Raw genomic sequence first — 19740 nt, forward strand, 5'->3', positions numbered from 1 at the left:
CTGTGGATTATACAGTTAATATATTTTAAAAATATATTTTCTATATATTTTTACCTTTGCTTCTATAGACCTTTGCTTTTCCATTTTATTCAACTTTTATTTCACAAAAAGGCAAAAAGCATTCCACTACTGTACATGTTGTATTGTGTATCACTGTGTGTGAAAATAAAATTTCAAATTGATTTCAAATGTATTTGCACTATATGCTCTAGAACATTCCTATGTGCATCCAAAACATTTTTTTTTCCTCCTAGGCAAAGGCTGAAAAATCACTTAACAAAATCTGAAGAAGAATGTGACCATTGGGAAAAATTTGGCAAGATGTTGGTCTGAGAAATGAAGTAACGATATGCTGAAAGTGCCATCACTAGTATTCAGACTTTAAACATTTCAAAAAAAAGAAACTGATGATCATTTCATTCATTCATTCATCTTCAGTAATCTCTCTTTAGTCTCCTGGGAACATTTATGTGGGAATACATTTTGAATGGGACACCAGTCCACCTCAGGACACCGTACACACACTCTCCAATCCACCTACCAGTATGGTTTTGGGAGGTGTGAGGAAACCAGAGGATAGCCACAAGGACTTTGGGAGATCATGTGAAACTCCACAGAGACAGTAATCCAAGCTCAGGATCCAACCGAAGGGCTTGTAATTTCCTCCTTAAAATCCGATAGGCTGGATGAGATTTTGAGAGGCACGGCACCTTGGGAGTTAGTAAATATATAAACAGTGAAATCTCATGCATACCATTCATATCACTGATACAATTCTTTTCTTTTTTAACTTTCATAGGTTTTTTCAGTGAACAACAGTTTTTATTAAATAATCATTTCAGAACAAAGAGATGGACAACAGAACATATACAGTAAGAGCTTCTCGCACAATAGTTCATCCTAAACCCTGACTGACTGTAAACTCAGAGTAAACTGAATCCTGTGTAATCGTGTTTAACGTTTCACACTGCTCACACTGCTAATACCTGGGGTTAACAATCAATCCTGGCTCTTCATAATCTGACCTTTCATACTATACATTCCTAAACCCTGGGTTAACCTTGTTCTTTATATGATATCTTTCAAAGCCTTATGTGTTGTGTATTACCCCCTTCCTTCAGCGCACTTCATTGCTGTTCAGTGTTTTGTTTTGCTGATTGATGCTACCTAGCCGTTATTGTAAAATCTTGATTGCTATTGATAAGTATCTAGCTGTAACATTTCAACACTACAATGTTTCACACTGTACATGTTTGGCACCAAAATACAGGGTTAACACTGCAATGCTAATCCTGCCTCTGAATTACAAGTGTAAAACATCCACTACCTCGTGTAAAAAGCACGGTTTAGAATGACCATGACCCTGCATGTGTGAGTGTATAAATATATATTTTAGGTGTGAAAGCAGCTAAAAGTAAATTTTTGTGTTGTAAGACGGGGTCAGTTGAAAAAAAAGAAAAAAAAATTAGGAAGAAAAATTCTGGAGTCAAACCCATATCCCTTTCTAATAAGAAAGGTATGTCCTGAGCAAGCTGGGAGCATTCGGGGCAATCACAGACTAAATGTAAATTTCTGCCAAAGAGCTGTCTGTGGACACAGAACAAAATTTGGTTAAGGTGATAAAAGCATATAAAACGTTTTTATGGAGGAGTCACTCATATATTTTCTGTAACAGTCTCTTTCCCTATTCTTTCTCCTCTCATTCTTTAAATACAGTACATCATATTAATAGGTCATTTGGTTTGATTAGGTAGAGTACAAACTTTAAAAAAAAAAAAAGCCATGTGTGACCCCCCGATAAAAAAAAATCAACCAGGAAACTCTGAGATTCCCAGAAAATATATCCTGGAAATGATAATAGGTTCCCACAGCATTAACATATTCTGCTTATGGGCCCCAGGGTAAAGAGAAGGGGGCTGCTTGTTTGTGTCTAGAGAAGAACATGTGTTTTTGCTGACCTCTCCCCATGTAATCAGCCTTTCTGCAATGTACTGACTAATTATTATATATGCATTGCATGGAAAAGCATGAGGCCACAGTGCACAGTCCTGTAACCTCCAAACAGCCACTGTTTTACACACACACACACACACACACACACACACACACACACACACACACACACACACACACACACACACACTCGGTTTGTTGTAAATTGTTTGTTGTTCACTCACTCACTCACTTTCTACCGCTTATCCGAACTACCTCGGGTCACGGGGAGCCTGTGCCTATCTCAGGCGTCATCGGGCATCAAGGCAGGATACACCCTGGATGGAGTTTGTTTGTTGTTTTCTTATTTAATTTTTTATTTCAAATAAACTAAAATTATTAAATAATTAAAATAAATGAAAAGGAAGCGTTCAAATTGGAAATTCACATTTGCCACTCCTTTGTATAAAAGGTCAGATATTCTTTGAGATTCATCTCTTCCAATGAAGAACAAGAAAACAGGAATATATATATATTCAAGAGTGAATATTCAAGAGTGAATTTGCCTCTAATGTTTTGTTTCTTTTTTAGAAAATAAATATGAACAGGCATCCTCGTTGGTTTCAGTTAAACAGCGGTGTTTTTCTCTTATTCTGCCGAGGTATGCTGTTTCCAATCAGGCCTTCTGTGGTTGAATTTGTGTCTGGGAGCAATCGAGCCTTTTTTCAGAGCGCAGATACAGCCACCCACAGGCACCCCAACACTCACCCCACCAAATCACTGATGTCATTACCCTTGAAGTTTTTTTTTCCTCTTCAATTCAAGTCAGTCCATTAGTCTGTTTTTTTGTTTTCTAAGCAACCTCACTTCTTTTAGTGAACAATTTCTGCCCGGTTCTTGGCGTGTATTTAACACATTTTTCTGACCCACAAATATTATTCTCTTTTTCCATCTGCCAGTCCTTATCTTTCAATCTTTCAGAAACAGCTCATGTGTACCCTCGTATACTACTTGAAACTATTGCAAAAAGTGCAAACTTTCGCTGATACTCAAGAAAGCAACACAATACATAAACAGCTGGGGGGATGTAAACCTTTGAAATTTCGATTGTAAACAGTGATCTTATTTATTTCATTTAGTGCTGCCAGAAGATTCAGAAGCTATTAATGTTTGGTGTTGCCTTCTTGAGCTTCGGTGAATATTTATAGCTTGTTGTGTACGAGTCCATCCGTTGTCATCACAGTGAAGATATAGCTCTCCACATCACTTCAATTCAATTCAGTTCAATTTAATTTTATAGCACTTTTAACGATGGACATTGCCTCAAAGCAGCTTTACAGAAGTATAGAAACATAGAATAATATTTTTGAAGTTATTGTTTAACTCTAACATCTAAGCCTGTGGCTATGGTGGCAAGGAAAAACTCCCTGAGATGATATGAGGAAGAAACCTTGAGAGGAACCAGACTCAGTAGGGAACCCATCGTCATTTGTATGATAATGGATAGAAAATAATATAAATGTAGATAATGTCCTTTCTACAACAGTTTATAGTCGATGGGAATTGTGCAACCAAGAGCTCCTGAGGAACTAATAGGTCAGAGTAATTTCTGAGTTCATTACAGACTTAACACTAATTATTTTATATCATTATAGTAACTGTATAATACAGATCATATAGTAACTAGTGGAAAGGGATCAATACTTGCTGGAAACACAAAGAATGTGCAGGATCTTAAGGATTTTTCTGAAAAACCTTGGACAAAGGCTGAGAAAGAATTGAACAATGCTCAATTTTTTAGTCCTTTTTATTTGGCTATTCTAATATTATGAGGTTGGAATTGGTATTGCTGAAACCTGTAATCACGGGATAATGTATTTACCTCAAACACCATTAAATAAAGGTACAACTCAAATTGAGCTGCTAGACTGTATAGTATACTGTATGCTGTTGATTTCATCACTCAATTACAGAGCTAATGTAAGCCCCTAGATAGCCTGTAGGATAAGCCTAGTGTTATTGCCTCTTGACTTAATTTTGTTTGACGTTTCTTCCGATTATATAGCAATGCTCGACTGATCATATCATCTCTCAGGGTATAAAGAAAGTACGCATGAAGACTCTTCTGTGTTCTGGCACATGACTGGTGGAATGAACTTCCCCTAGATGTCCGAACAGCTGAGTCACTGGCTATCTTCAAACGAAGTCTAAACTTTTCCTAGCACAAAAATCCCCAACTTGTGTTATCTGTGTGCTTTTCTTGCCATATTCTTTCTTTAAACTCCCTACAGAGTTTTAGACTGACTGTATTCTTAGTACAGTATGTGACCTAGTGAACCAGTATCGATGTATTCATTGATTGAGACTTAAAGCAATTCTTTTAGTCGTTCTGGATAAGGGCATATGCCAAATGCCATAATTGTAAATATAAATGTACATCATTATTACTGTTATCCTTCCCTACTAAAATCTAATGTTAAGCCACTGCTAAAAAAAATCAACATTGGTACCCCATAAAGTTTTCTTTAAGATATAATGAGTTCTGAAATGATTTATGAAATAAATGGAAATCAAGATGTTGAGATCGTGTCTCAGTGGGGTTTAAAATGTTCATTACTTTTATGCTTTCTCCCAATTTGGCTGTGGTCAAAGATTTGATCAATTGGTCTTTTACTGTGGACCAATTATGATAGCCCAATTATCTTCAAAATCTTTAACTTTGCATTGCTGGTCAGGATTATCTTTTATTCCAAACCAGTCTGACAGCACAGAACATTACAAGCCACATTCTTCTCCTACATAATAGCTTGTTCTGGAAATGTACAATTACCAGAATGGTGATTATTCGATTTTCAGGCCGAGCGAGACGCTCACTGAGGGAGACATGAAAAAAAAGCAAAGAGGGATGTTTCAGCTAATTGGCTGGGTCTTCCTGTCACTAGGCTCTATGTCTATTAAATGGTGCTACTAAATATTACCCCGTCATTATCCCAGCAGTGCTCTTCTACCTTATTAGCATAATTAACAAGAGCGCTTATTAAGTGTGTAACCTTGTTGCATCACACAGCTCTCTCATGCAACATTGCCTTATTGTTCCACACTTGCTGGCTTTGCATACTCCCAAACCCCTGATTAGACACTAAATTTCAAACTTTTTTCATAGCTAATTATGTTCAGATTAAATCTGATGGGTTTAAGCAAGACACTAAAGCTGGGTGACATCCAGTATTGCTTTGCCTTTACAGAAAGTAGGAGTTCTCTCTCGCTCTCCTACTCTCTCTCGCTCTCTCGGCTGCTTCCAAGCTGTAATTTACCATGTCTCCATGTCTCCAGCTCTGGAGCTCATGTCTCCAGCTCTGGAAATCCTTAATAAATGACACCATGTCATATCAAAAGATCATATGCATCTTGAATTACCATTTTAGCGCATAGATTATAGCTTAGAATGCCGATAAATGATGTGGCAAGAGTCAGAGAGTAATCTGAGCTTTGAAAGTCAAGCTGTCGAATGTGTAGCTGCCAGAAACCACTCAAGATGAGGTTTACAACTTCCAAGTGTAAAACTATTTATTGGCCACTGAAAAAAGTTTATTGAGATGATGGCTCTTGGGAGGAGGGAAAAGGGTTAGTGCTGAACTAATACAAGCATTCTGGATTCTGTGATGTGAGAAGTTTATAAAGGAATGAACATGGTGCACCTGGAGTCCAGAACTCAACTGGTTCCACAATACATAAAAAATGTGTTTCTCTCTCTTTCTCTTTCTCTTTCTCTCACTCTATCTTTCATTGTCTTCTTTAACTTCTTTCTGTTAACTCAAAGAATACCTCAAAGACTGCATTTCATTCTCTTTTTTCACCAAGAACTTTAGCCTTCTTATCATTACGTATAACAATCCTTGCCACCTTTTGCCTTAGAAAGCACGAGCATTTCCTGGTACAGTATGTGCAGACTGAAGTGAGAACATGGCTCTGTGTTAGCTTTACTGTAACAGTGTCTGAGGCACTCATGGACCTGCCCTTTAACTCACACTCCATCACATTAAACCTGTTGAAGATATTATTCAAGTAGAATTTGTGCACATAATTATTGAAAAGGAGAAAACTGGAATATTTAGAAAAAGATTTGAGGAATCCACATACACTTAAACACGGAATTTTTCAGTGAAACATCAGACATCAAAAATCATCCAGTTCTAGAGCTTTGGGTAAGGATTACATCGATAGTTACTTTGGCTGTGGCATGGCTTTTGCTGCCAGAAAATTGTTGCTGGATTAAGTATTTCTGACAGAAAACAGATTTTTCTCTAGAGATTCATCTGGTGAGTTCTCCATACAGAAATGCAATGATGTTGAGAGAGGAGAATTGCTGAATTGATTCAAGCTTTCAAAAAAGCTGCAGCTACTCAATTAACTACTCTGTACAAGCATGGTGAACAGAAAAGTATAAAAACACAAAATTCCAAGCCTTGTGGTGACAGCAGAAGATCACAGAAGACCAGCAGAGAACCTTCTAATGTCAGGGGGTAGTATCTTAGTGCTTAGGACACTGGACTGTGGATTAGAAGGTTGCATGCTCTACTACTACTACTACTACCACCACCACTAATATGCCACCTGAACTCTTGAGCAAGGTCCCCTGCCCTCAACTACTCAATTGTATAAGATGTATGTAAATTGCTCTGGTTAGGGGTGTCTGCAAATTGCCATAAATGTACAGTGAGATTCCGTCTTGTCTATGAACACATAAGTGTAGTGGGGCCACCTAATCATTACTACTGCCCAGGGTTTATATAGGTGGTGGATAATTTACTAAGCACTATTTCATCAAGAACTCTTAGAAATAATATATTGCCCCAAATTACATATTTGACTTTTCCTTCAGGGGCATTGCAGCTTATTGGTCAGCATGTTTATGTTGCATCTCTGGGGTTGGGGTCACCCTGGTTTCCTCACCAAGTCCAAAAACATGTGCAGGCTGATTGGCATCTCTATATTATCTGTAGTGTGTGTGTGTGTGTGTGTGTGTGTGTGTGTGTGTGTGTGTGTGTGTGTGTGTGTGTGTGTGTGTGTGTGTGTGTGTGTGTGTGTGTGTGTGTGTGAGTGTTTGTATGATTGTGCCCTCTAATATATAGCCACCTTGCTGTCCATGGTGTCCTCTGCCTTGTGCTCTATTTCCCCTGCAATAGACTCTTTGTAGTATAAAAATGATGGAAAATGTGTAGATTGACCTCTCCTTTTTCCGCAGTGGCACATTTTTGTAACCAAAATATAGTAAAAACTACATGCCTTTTGAGGTATGTTTTTAGCAGATGACGAAAGCTTGGTGTTCATTTTCATGGGAATTTCTAAGGTAGGTCTTGACAAACACACAACCCTAGTAATGTTTGTTGTGGTTCTTCAGGCCATTCTGCATTTGAAGCTGTTGGTGTGACCACTGCACTATGGACCGAGTTGTGTGTGTCAGTCAATTAATGAGGAATGGTTTTGAGAACAGACCAAGGTTTGAAGTTTGCTCAGCCTTTTCAACAGACACCACATTCTATAATCATTCTTAAACCATTGGGGCTCAATCCCAGGGCCTTCTGCATGTAAAGAATATTTAAAAACTACTACACTATGGAACCAGCTACAGCTTAGAGTTTTCAGGCTCAAGCCAGGACATTCTGCATGAGACATTTTGAGGGAGATCACAAGCTTAACGTTAGATTTTACTGCAAACCTAGGTTTAGTTTTCATCATAAATGAAGACAAGCACTCAACCATATGGTTACACTTCAGAACCAGACACAAAGATATAAACCCCAGCACACTGAGATATTTTGAGGTAGGTCATGGGGTTAATTTGTTACCTAGCTTTACTTTCTACCATTGATGAAGACAAACTTTCAACCATTCTTTCTTGTTCTTTTTAAACAAATGGTTCAACTAGGGATTGAAACCAGGAGCTTCTCTGTTCATAGCAGAATAAATAACCACTACACTACAGAAACTGACACCTTAAATAATGTTCTGTTAGGTCTAATGCAGTGGTTCCCAAACTTTTTACAGAGACGTACCCTCCCAGGGATTTAACATCATTCTCTAACATCATACCCCCTCTCACTCTCATACGTGTGGTCTTGATTTTTTTTAAATGTGCATTTTAAACACATGTACCTTAATAAAATAACTCAGTTGATCCAAAACAACTTTAGTTTACAAAGCTTTTTTTTTAAATGACTCACCGTTTAATGAGATGGATGTGATTGAAATGACTTGCATAACTCTGTGCATAACTCTGGGATGTTTGGTTGTATGGGAGACAGTTTTATTCATAAATCATTCTCTATGCAGAGTCTGTGTAGATATTTTTTCTTTATGGTGGTAAGTGCTGAAACCCCACTTTCGCACAGGTATGTTTCATCTCTAAATGCCTACGTAAAAATGCTGGCTTTGTGTAGTTAGAAAAGAGTACTTTTGCACATATATTGCACTATGGGTTGGGATTTTCATCACTGCCAATTTCTCATCATATTCGTGCCTATTTGATGGTCTTTCGGTGAATTGCTGAACCTGAATTGGTGCCGATGAATCGCTGTCTGTATCAGTGTTAAACATAGCAGGGGTTGGAGAAACACATTTAGCTGAAATGGGGGGACCCAGGGTGCAGACAGAGGACCGGGGATCATCCAAGCTGCTGGGAGTCGATTTTCTTTCTGTAGCTTCAGCAGTGTTGCTTATGCTGGTAGAGATACCATTACCAGACATAATGGTAATGTTAGATTTTACTGCTTAATTGAAACGTTTTTACCAAGCTTCAGTTTTACCTAAATTTCTGACCATTTATGAAAGCAAGGACCTTTTACATGTGATGAAGACGTGATGTCCACTACACTACGAACCAGACAGAGAGCTATGAACCCCAGCAGTCTCAGATATTTTGAGATAGTTCATGGGGTTTATTGTTACCTAGCTTTACTTTTGACCATTGAGGAAGAGAAACTTTCAACCAGTCTTTCTTGTTCTTTTCAAACAAAAGGTTCGACTGGGAATTGAAACCAGAACGTTTTGTGTTCAAAGCATAAGCAATAATTTCTACACTACAGAAACTGACCCCTAAAGTAATGTTCTGTTAGGTCTAATGTTTTGCAAATTTTTCTATTTGTAAACACTGGACCCAGTTTCAGCAGTGTTGCTTATACGTAGCTGGTAGAATGGTGAAGGTCCTTAACAATTGCTTTTATTTTGCTACTCAAACACATGGCTATGCTGGGGATTGAACCCAGGACCTTCTGCATGTAACACAGACCTGATAACCACTACACTACAGAACCAGCCATGTAAGGTGATTTTATGGGTACTGTTAGATGTTACTGCTTAATTGAGACTTTTTACCAACTCCATTTATGCCTAAATTTCACGACCACTACAGTACAGAACCAGACACAAATCTATACTGTAAACCCCAGCACTCTGAGATAGTTAATTTCTTACCTTGCTTTTCTTTCCACCATTGAGGAAGACAAACTCTCAACCATTCTCAAAGCATAAGCAATACGCTCTTTACTACTAAAACTGACCCCTTAAGTAATGTCCTGTTTGGTCTAATGTTTTGCATTTTTTTCTATTTCTAAACACCCAGATTCAGCAGTTTTTGCTTATGCTGGTAGAATGGTGAAGGTCCTTAACAGTTGCTTTTGTTTTGCTTTTCAAACAAATGGTTCTGCTGGGGATTGAACCCAGGACCTTCTGCGTGTAAAGCAGACGTGATAACCACTACACTACAGAACCAGACACAAACCTATAAACCCCAGAACTCTGAGATACAGTAGGTCATGGGGTTATTTTGTTACCCTGCTTTACTTCCACCATTGAGGAAGACAATCTCTCAACCATAAGCAATAACCTCTTTACTACAGAAACTGACCCCTTAAGTAATGTTCTGTTAGGTCTAATGTTTTGTATTTTTTTCTATTTGTAAACACTGGTCCCAGTTTCAGCAGTTTTGCTTATGCTGGTAGAAGGGTGAAGGTCCTTAACAGTTGCTTTTGCTCCTCAAACAAAGGTTCTGCTGGGGATTGAACCCAGGACCTTCTGCGTGTAAAGCAGACATGATAACCACTACACTACAGAACCAGACATGAACTCTGTTTTTTTTTGTGGGGTTACAGTTAGATGTTGCTGCTTAATTGAGACTTTTTACCAACTTCCATTTTTGCTTAAATTTCACACCATTTATGAAAGTAAGGACCTTCCACATGTAATGCAGATGTGATGACCACTACACTACAGAACCAGACACAAATCTATAAACCCCAGAACTCTGAGATAGGTCGTGGGGTTTATTTGTTAACTAGCTTTACTTTCTACCATTGAGGAAGACAATCTCTCAATCATTCTCAAAGCATAAGCAATACCGTTTTTACTATTGAAACTGACCCCTTAAGTAATGTCCTGTTAGGTCTAATGTTTTGTATTTTTTTTCTATTTGTAAACACTGGACCCAGTTTCAGCAGTTTTTGCTTATGCTGGTAGAATGGTGAAGGTCCTTAACAGTTGCTTTTGTTTTGCTTTTCAAACAAATGGTTCTGCTGGGGATTTAACCCAGGACCGTCTGCGTGTAAAGCAGACATGATAATCACTACACTACAGAACCAGACATGTATTCTGTTTTTTTTGTGGGGTTACAGTTAGATGTTGCTGCTTAATTGAGACTTTTTCCAACTTTCATTTTTGCCTAAATTTCACACCATTTATGAAAGCAAGGACCTTCCACATGTGATGACCACTACACTACAGAACCAGACACAAACCTATAAACCCCAGAACTCTGAGATACAGTAGGTCATGGGGTTTATTTGTTACCCTGCTTAGTTTCCACCATTGAGGAAGACAATCTCTCAATCATTCTCAAAGCATAAGCAATACCCTCTTTACTACAGAAACTGACCCCTTAAGTAATGTCCTGTTAGGTCTAATGTTTTGCATTTTTTTCTATTTGTAAACACTGGACCCAGTTTCGCTTATGCTGGTAGAAGGGTGAAGGTCCTTAACAGTTGCTTTTCTTTTGCTCCTCAAACAAATGGTTCTGCTGGGGATTGAACCCAGGACCTTCTGCATGTAAAGCAGACATGATAACCACCACACTACAGAACCAGACATGAAGTAAATTTTTTTTGGAGGGGGGGTACTGTTAGATGTTACTGCTTAATTGAGACTTTTATAGGTTTGTGTCTGGTTCTGTAGTGTAGTGGTCATCACATCTGCATCACATGTGGAAGGTCCTTGCTTTCATAAATGGTGTGAAATTTAACCCCAGCACTCTGAGACACAGTAGGTCATAGGGTTTATTTGTTAACTAGCTTTACTTTTTACCATTGAGGAAGACAATCTCTCATTCATTCTCAAAACATAAGCAATAACCTCTTTAATACAGAAACTGACCCCTTAAGTAATGTTCTGTTAGGTCTAATGTTTTGTATTTTTTTCTATTTGTAAACACTGGTCCCAGTTTCAGCAGTTTTGCTTATGCTGGTAGAAGGGTGAAGGTCCTTAACAGTTGCTTTTCTTTTGCTCCTCAAACAAATGGTTCTGCTGGGGATTGAACCCAGGACCTTCTGCGTGTAAAGCAGACGTGATAACCACTACACTACAGAACGAAACGCAAATTTTAATTTTTCTTTTTTTTTGGGGGGGGGGGGGGGGTACTGTTAGATGTTACTGCTTAATTGAGAATTTTTTACAAACTTCCATTTTTGCTTAAATTTCACACAATTTACGAAAGTAAGGACCTTCCACATGTGATGCAGATGTGATGACCACTACACTACAGAACCAGACACAAACCTATAAACCCCAGAACTCTGAGATACAGTAGGTCATGGGGTTTATTTGTTAACTAGCTTTACTTTCTACCATTGAGGAAGACAATCTCTCATTCATTCTCAAAACATAAGCAATAACCTCTTTAATACAGAAACTGACCCCTTAAGTAATGTTCTGTTAGGTCTAATGTTTTGTATTTTTTTCTATTTGTAAACACTGGTCCCAGTTTCAGCAGTTTTGCTTATGCTGGTAGAAGGGTGAAGGTCCTTAACAGTTGCTTTTGCTCCTCAAACAAAGGTTCTGCTGGGGATTGAACCCAGGACCTTCCGCGTGTAAAGCAGACGTGATAACCACTACACTACAGAACCAGACATGAATTCTGTTTTCTTGTGGGGTTACAGTTATATGTTGCTGCTTAATTGAGACTTTTTACCAACTTCCATTTTTGCCTAAATTTCACATCATTTATGAAAGAAAGGACCTTCCACATGTGATGACCACTACATTACAGAACCAGACACAAATCTATAAACCCCAGCACTCTGAGATACAGTAGGTCATGGGGTTTATTTGTTACCTAGCTTTACTTTCTACCATTGAGGAAGACAATCTCTCAATCATTCTCAAAGCATAAGCAATACCCTCTTTACTACTGAAACTGACCCCTTAAGTAATGTCCTGTTAGGTCTAATGTTTTGTATTTTTTTTCTATTTGTAAACACTGGACCAAGTTTCAGCAGTTTTTGCTTATGCTGGTAGAATGGTGAAGGTCCTTAACAGTTGCTTTTGTTTTGCATTTCAAACAAATGGTTCTGCTGGGGATTGAACCCAGGACCTTCTGCGTGTAAAGCAGACATGATAATCAATACACTACAGAACCAGACATGTATTCTGTTTTTTTTGTGGGGTTACAGTTAGATGTTGCTGCTTAATTGAGACTTTTTACCAACTTCCATTTTTGCCTAAATTTCACACCATTTATGAAAGCAAGGACCTTCCACATGTGATGACCACTACACTACAGAACCAGACACAAACCTATAAACCCCAGAACTCTGAGATACAGTAGGTCATGGGGTTTATTTGTTAACTAGCTTTACTTTCTACCATTGAGGAAGACAATCTCTCATTCATTCTCAAAACATAAGCAATAACCTCTTTAATACAGAAACTGACCCCTTAAGTAATGTCCTGTTAGGTCTAATGTTTTGTATTTTTTTTCTATTTGTAAACACTGGACCCAGTTTCAGCAGTTTTTGCTTATGCTGGTAGAATGGTGAAGGTCCTTAACAGTTGCTTTTGTTTTGCTTTTCAAACAAATGGTTCTGCTGGGGATTGAACCCAGGACCTTCTGCGTGTAAAGCAGACATGATAATCAATACACTACAGAACCAGACGTGTATTCTGTTTTTTTTGTGGGGTTACAGTTAGATGTTGCTGCTTAATTGAGACTTTTTACCAACTTCCATTTTTGCCTAAATTTCACACCATTTATGAAAGCAAGGACCTTCCACATGTGATGACCACTACACTACAGAACCAGACACAAACCTATAAACCCCAGAACTCTGAGATACAGTAGGTCATGGGGTTTATTTGTTACCTTGCTTTACTTTCTACCATTGAGGAAGACAATCTCTCATTCATTCTCAAAGCATAAGCAATACCCTCTTTAATACAGAAACTGACCCCTTAAGTAATGTTCTGTTAGGTCTAATGTTTTGTATTTTTTTCTATTTGTAAACACTGGTCCCAGTTTCGCTTATGCTGGTAGAAGGGTGAAGGTCCTTAACAGTTGCTTTTGCTCCTCAAACAAAGGTTCTGCTGGGGATTGAACCCAGGACCTTCTGCGTGTAAAGCAGACGTTATAACCACTACACTACAGAACCAGACGTGAATTCTGTTTCCTTGTGGGGTTACAGTTATATGTTGCTGCTTAATTGAGACTTTTTACCAACTTCCATTTTTGCTTAAATTTCACACCATTTATGAAAGTAAGGACCTTCCACATGTGATGCAGACGTGATAACCACTACACTACAGAACCAGACACAAATCTATAAACCCCAGCACTCTGAGATACAGTAGGTCATGGGGTTTATTTGTTACCCTTCTTTACTTTCCACCATTGAGGAAGACAATATCTCAATCATAAGCAATACGCTCTTTACTACTGAAACTGACCCCTTAAGTAATGTCCTGTTAGGTCTAATGTTTTGTATTTTTTTTCTATTTGTAAACACTGGACCCAGTTTCAGCAGTTTTTGCTTATGCTGGTAGAATGGTGAAGGTCCTTAACAGTTGCTTTTGTTTTGCTTTTCAAACAAATGGTTCTGCTGGGGATTTAACCCAGGACCTTCTGCGTGTAAAGCAGACATGATAATCAATACACTACAGAACCAGACATGTATTCTGTTTTTTTTGTGGGGTTACAGTTAGATGTTGCTGCTTAATTGAGACTTTTTACCAACTTCCATTTTTGCCTAAATTTCACACCATTTATGAAAGCAAGGACCTTCCACATGTGATGACCACTACACTACAGAACCAGACACAAACCTATAAACCCCAGAACTCTGAGATACAGTAGGTCATGGGGTTTATTTGTTACCTTGCTTAGTTTCCACCATTGAGGAAGACAATCTCTCAATCATTCTCAAAGCATAAGCAATACCGTTTTTACTATTGAAACTGACCCCTTAAGTAATGTCCTGTTAGGTCTAATGTTTTGTATTTTTTTCTATTTGTAAACACTGGACCCAGTTTCAGCAGTTTTTGCTTATGCTGGTAGAAGGGTGAAGGTCCTTAACGATTGCTTTTGTTTTGCTTTTCAAACAAATGGTTCTGCTGGGGATTGAACCCAGGACCTTCTGCGTGTAAAGCAGACGTGATAACCACTACACTACAGAACCAGACATGAATTCTGTTTTCTTGTGGGGTTACAGTTATATGTTGCTGCTTAATTGAGACTTTTTACCAACTTCCATTTTTGCTTAAATTTCACACCATTTATGAAAGTAAGGACCTTCCACATGTGATGCAGACGTGATAACCACTACACTACAGAACCAGACACAAATCTATAAACCCCAGCACTCTGAGATACAGTAGGTCATGGGGTTTATTTGTTACCCTGCTTTACTTTCCACCATTGAGGAAGACAATATCTCAATCATAAGAAATACGCTCTTTACTACTGAAACTGACCCCTTAAGTAATGTCCTGTTAGGTCTAATGTTTTGTATTTTTTCTATTTGTAAACACTGGACCCAGTTTCAGCAGTTTTTGCTTATGCTGGTAGAATGGTGAAGGTCCTTAACAATTGCTTTTGTTTTGCTTTTCAAACAAATGGTTCTGCTGGGGATTGAACCCAGGACCTTCTGCGTGTGAAGCAGACGTGATAACCACTACACTATAGAACCAGACATGAATTCTGTTTTTTTTTGGAGGGGGGGGGTACTGTTAGATGTTACTGCTGAATTGAGACTTTTATAGGTTTGTGTCTGGTTCTGTAGTGTAGTGGTCATCACATCTGCATCACATGTGGAAGGGCCTTGCTTTCATAAATGGTGTGAAATTTAACCCCAGCACTCTGAGATAAAGTAGGTCACGGGGTTTATTTGTTAACTAGCTTTACTTTCTACCATTGACTTTTTTACAAACTTCCATTTTTGCTTAAATTTCACACCATTTACGAAAGTAAGGACCTTCCACATGTGATGCAGATGTGATGACCACTACACTACAGAACCAGGCACGGATTAAATCTTTTTTTTTTGGGGGGGGGGGGGGGGGGGGTTCTGTTAGATGTTACTGCTTAATTGAGACTTTTTACCAACTTCCATTTTTGCCTAAATTTCACATCATTTATGAAAGCAAGGACCTTCCACATGTGATGACCACTACATTACAGAACCAGACACAAATCTATAAACCCCAGCACTCTGAGATACAGTAGGTCATGGGGTTTATTTGTTACATAGCTTTACTTTCTACCATTGAGGAAGACAATCTCTCAATCATTCTCAAAGCATAAGCAATACCCTCTTTACTACTGAAACTGACCCCTTAAGTAATGTCCTGTTAGGTCTAATGTTTTGTATTTTTTTCTATTTGTAAACACTGGACCCAGTTTCAGCAGTTTTTGCTTATGCTGGTAGAAGGGTGAAGGTCCTTAACGATTGCTTTTGTTTTTCAAACAAATGGTTCTGCTGGGGATTTAACCCAGGACCTTCTGCGTGTAAAGCAGACATGATAATCAATACACTACAGAACCAGACATAAATTCTGTTTTTTTTGTGGGGTTACAGTTAGATGTTGCTGCTTAATTGAGACTTTTTACCAACTTCCATTTTTGCCTAAATTTCACACCATTTATGAAAGCAAGGACCTTCCACATGTGATGACCACTACACTACAGAACCAGACACAAACCTATAAACCCCAGAACTCTGAGATACAGTAGGTCATGGGGTTTATTTGTTACCCTGCTTAGTTTCCACCATTGAGGAAGACAATCTCTCAACCATTCTCAAAGCATAAGCAATAACCTCTTTACTACAGAAACTGACTCCTTAAGTAATGTCCTGTTAGGTCTAATGTTTTGTATTTATTTCTATTTGTAAACACTGGACCAAGTTTCGCTTATGCTGGTAGAAGGGTGAAGGTCCTTAACAGTTGCTTTTGTTTTGCTCCTTAAACAAATGGTTCTGCTGGGGATTGAACCCAGGACCTTCTGCGTGTAAAGCAGACGTGATAACCACTACACTACAGAACCAGACATGAAGTAAATTTTTTTTTGGAGGGGGGGTACTGTTAGATGTTACTGCTTAATTGAGACTATTATAGGTTTGTGTCTGGTTCTGTAGTGTAGTGGTCATCACATCTGCATCACATGTGGAAGGTCCTTGCTTTCATAAATGGTGTGAAATTTAACCCCAGCACTCTGAGATACAGTAGGTGATATGGTTTATTTGTTAACTAGCTTTACTTTTTACCATTGAGGAAGACAATCTCTCATTCATTCTCAAAACATAAGCAATAACCTCTTTAATACAGAAACTGACCCCTTACGTAATGTTCTGTTAGGTCTAATGTTTTGTATTTTTTTCTATTTGTAAACACTGGTCCCAGTTTCAGCAGTTTTGCTTATGCTGGTAGAAGGGTGAAGGTCCTTAACAGTTGCTTTTGCTCCTCAAACAAAAGGTTCTGCTGGGGATTGAACCCAGGACCTTCTGCGTGTAAAGCAGACGTGATAACCACTACACTACAAAACCAGACACAAATAATTTTTTTGGGGGGGGGGGGGGGGGGGGTACTGTTAGATGTTGCTGCTTAATTGAGACTTTTTACCAACTTCCATTTTTGCCTAAATTTCACACCATTTATGAAAGCAAGGACCTTCCACATGTGATGACCACTACACTACAGAACCAGACACAAAACTATAAAGCGCAGCACTCTGAGATACAGTAGGTCATGGGGTTTATTTGTTACCTAGCTTTACTTTCCACCATTGAGGAAGACAATCTCTCAATCATAAGCAATACCCTCTTTACTACTGAAACTGACCCCTTAAGTAATGTCCTGTTAAGTCTAATGTTTTGTATTTTTTTCTATTTGTAAACACTGGACCCAGTTTCAGCAGTTTTTGCTCATGCTGGTAGAATGGTGAAGGTCCTTAACAGTTGCTTTTGTTTTGCTTTTCAAACAAATGGTTCTGCTGGGGATTGACCTTCAAGGACCTGCAAGGACCTTCCACATGTGATGACCACTACACTACAGAACCAGACACAAATCTATAAACCCCAGCACTTTAAGATACAGTAGGTCATGGGGTTTATTTGTTACCTAGCTTTACTTTCTACCATTGAGGAAGACAATCTTTCAATCATTCTCAAAGCATAAGCAATACCCTCTTTACTACAGAAACTGACTCCTTAAGTAATGTCCCGTTAGGTCTAATGTTTTGTATTTTTTTCTATTTGTAAACACTGGACCCAGTTTCAGCAGTTTTTGCTTATGCTGGTAGAATGGTGAAGGTCCTTAACGATTGCTGTTGTACTGTTAGATGTTACTGCTTAATCCAGACTTTTTCCCAACTTCCATTTTTGCCTAAATTTCACACCATTTATGAAAGCAAGGACCTTCCACATGTGATGACCACTACACTACAGAACCAGACACAAACCTATAAACCCCAGAACTCTGAGATACAGTAGGTCATGGGGTTTATTTGTTAACTAGCTTTACTTTCTACCATTGAGGAAGACAATCTCTCATTCATTCTCAAAACATAAGCAATAACCTCTTTAATACAGAAACTGACCCCTTAAGTAATGTTCTGTTAGGTCTAATGTTTTGTATTTTTTTCTATTTGTAAACACTGGTCCCAGTTTCAGCAGTTTTGCTTATGCTGGTAGAAGGGTGAAGGTCCTTAACAGTTGCTTTTGCTCCTCAAACAAAAGGTTCTGCTGGGGATTGAACCCAGGACCTTCTCCGTGTAAAGCAGACGTGATAACCACTACACTACAAAACCAGACACAAATAAATTTTTTGGGGGGGGGGGGGGTACTGTTAGATGTTACTGCTTAATTGAGACTTTTTACCAACTTCCATTTTTGCCTAAATTTCACACCATTTATGAAAGCAAGGACCTTCCACATGTGATGACCACTACACTACAGAACCAGACACAAAACTATAAAGCGCAGCACTCTGAGATACAGTAGGTCATGGGGTTTATTTGTTACCTAGCTTTACTTTCCACCATTGAGGAAGACAACCTCTCAATCATAAGCAATACCCTCTTTACTACTGAAACTGACCCCTTAAGTAATGTCCTGTTAAGTCTAATGTTTTGTATTTTTTCTATTTGTAAACACTGGACCCAGTTTCAGCAGTTTTTGCTCATGCTGGTAGAATGGTGAAGGTCCTTAACAGTTGCTTTTGTTTTGCTTTTCAAACAAATGGTTCTGCTGGGGATTGACCTTCAAGGACCTGCAAGGACCTTCCACATGTGATGACCACTACACTACAGAACCAGACACAAATCTATAAACCCCAGCACTTTAAGATACAGTAGGTCATGGGGTTTATTTGTTACCTAGCTTTACTTTCTACCATTGAGGAAGACAATCTTTCAATCATTCTCAAAGCATAAGCAATACCCTCTTTACTACAGAAACTGACTCCTTAAGTAATGTCCCGTTAGGTCTAATGTTTTGTATTTTTTTCTATTTGTAAACACTGGACCCAGTTTCAGCAGTTTTTGCTTATGCTGGTAGAATGGTGAAGGTCCTTAACGATTGCTGTTGTACTGTTAGATGTTACTGCTTAATCCAGACTTTTTCCCAACTTCCATTTTTGCCTAAATTTCACACCATTTATGAAAGCAAGGACCTTCCACATGTGATGACCACTACACTACAGAACCAGACACAAACCTATAAACCCCAGAACTCTGAGATACAGTAGGTCATGGGGTTTATTTGTTACCCTGCTTAGTTTCCACCATTGAGGAAGACAATCTCTCAACCATTCTCAAAGCATAAGCAATAACCTCTTTACTAAAGAAACTGACTCCTTAAGTAATGTCCTGTTAGGTCTAATGTTTTGTATTTATTTCTATTTGTAAACACTGGACCAAGTTTCGCTTATGCTGGTAGAAGGGTGAAGGTCCTTAACAGTTGCTTTTGTTTTGCTCCTTAAACAAGTGGTTCTGCTGGGGATTGAACCCAGGACCTTCTGCGTGTAAAGCAGACGTGATAACCACTACACTACAGAACCAGACATGAAGTAAATTTTTTTTTGGAGGGGGGGTACTGTTAGATGTTACTGCTTAATTGAGACTATTATAGGTTTGTGTCTGGTTCTGTAGTGTAGTGGTCATCACATCTGCATCACATGTGGAAGGTCCTTGCTTTCATAAATGGTGTGAAATTTAACCCCAGCACTCTGAGATACAGTAGGTGATATGGTTTATTTGTTAACTAGCTTTACTTT

General features: G+C 38.5%; 17 non-coding genes across 17 annotated transcripts; all 17 read right to left on the bottom strand.

Annotated features, from left to right (window-relative positions):
- Positions 1–9629: 9629 nt before the first annotated feature.
- Positions 9630–9702, bottom strand: trnav-uac. The gene has a single exon. It is a non-coding gene; the product is annotated as a tRNA-Val (tRNA).
- Positions 9703–9974: 272 nt separating this feature from the next.
- On the bottom strand, positions 9975–10047 carry trnav-uac. Its single transcript has one exon. It is a non-coding gene; the product is annotated as a tRNA-Val (tRNA).
- Positions 10048–10494: 447 nt separating this feature from the next.
- Positions 10495–10567, bottom strand: trnav-uac. Its single transcript has one exon. It is a non-coding gene; the product is annotated as a tRNA-Val (tRNA).
- A 427-nt stretch (positions 10568–10994) lies between these two features.
- On the bottom strand, positions 10995–11067 carry trnav-uac. The gene has a single exon. It is a non-coding gene; the product is annotated as a tRNA-Val (tRNA).
- Positions 11068–11497: 430 nt separating this feature from the next.
- On the bottom strand, positions 11498–11570 carry trnav-uac. The gene has a single exon. It is a non-coding gene; the product is annotated as a tRNA-Val (tRNA).
- Positions 11571–12031: 461 nt separating this feature from the next.
- On the bottom strand, positions 12032–12104 carry trnav-uac. Its single transcript has one exon. It is a non-coding gene; the product is annotated as a tRNA-Val (tRNA).
- A 439-nt stretch (positions 12105–12543) lies between these two features.
- On the bottom strand, positions 12544–12616 carry trnav-uac. The gene has a single exon. It is a non-coding gene; the product is annotated as a tRNA-Val (tRNA).
- Positions 12617–13056: 440 nt separating this feature from the next.
- On the bottom strand, positions 13057–13129 carry trnav-uac. Its single transcript has one exon. It is a non-coding gene; the product is annotated as a tRNA-Val (tRNA).
- A 423-nt stretch (positions 13130–13552) lies between these two features.
- Positions 13553–13625, bottom strand: trnav-uac. Its single transcript has one exon. It is a non-coding gene; the product is annotated as a tRNA-Val (tRNA).
- A 439-nt stretch (positions 13626–14064) lies between these two features.
- On the bottom strand, positions 14065–14137 carry trnav-uac. Its single transcript has one exon. It is a non-coding gene; the product is annotated as a tRNA-Val (tRNA).
- A 438-nt stretch (positions 14138–14575) lies between these two features.
- Positions 14576–14648, bottom strand: trnav-uac. Its single transcript has one exon. It is a non-coding gene; the product is annotated as a tRNA-Val (tRNA).
- A 437-nt stretch (positions 14649–15085) lies between these two features.
- On the bottom strand, positions 15086–15158 carry trnav-uac. The gene has a single exon. It is a non-coding gene; the product is annotated as a tRNA-Val (tRNA).
- Positions 15159–15939: 781 nt separating this feature from the next.
- trnav-uac lies at positions 15940–16012 on the bottom strand. The gene has a single exon. It is a non-coding gene; the product is annotated as a tRNA-Val (tRNA).
- Positions 16013–16440: 428 nt separating this feature from the next.
- On the bottom strand, positions 16441–16513 carry trnav-uac. Its single transcript has one exon. It is a non-coding gene; the product is annotated as a tRNA-Val (tRNA).
- A 426-nt stretch (positions 16514–16939) lies between these two features.
- On the bottom strand, positions 16940–17012 carry trnav-uac. The gene has a single exon. It is a non-coding gene; the product is annotated as a tRNA-Val (tRNA).
- A 1189-nt stretch (positions 17013–18201) lies between these two features.
- Positions 18202–18274, bottom strand: trnav-uac. Its single transcript has one exon. It is a non-coding gene; the product is annotated as a tRNA-Val (tRNA).
- Positions 18275–19451: 1177 nt separating this feature from the next.
- Positions 19452–19524, bottom strand: trnav-uac. Its single transcript has one exon. It is a non-coding gene; the product is annotated as a tRNA-Val (tRNA).
- Positions 19525–19740: the final 216 nt, after the last annotated feature.

Source organism: Tachysurus fulvidraco, chromosome 2 (genome assembly GCF_022655615.1).
Source record: "Tachysurus fulvidraco isolate hzauxx_2018 chromosome 2, HZAU_PFXX_2.0, whole genome shotgun sequence".
NCBI lineage: Eukaryota > Metazoa > Chordata > Actinopteri > Siluriformes > Bagridae > Tachysurus > Tachysurus fulvidraco.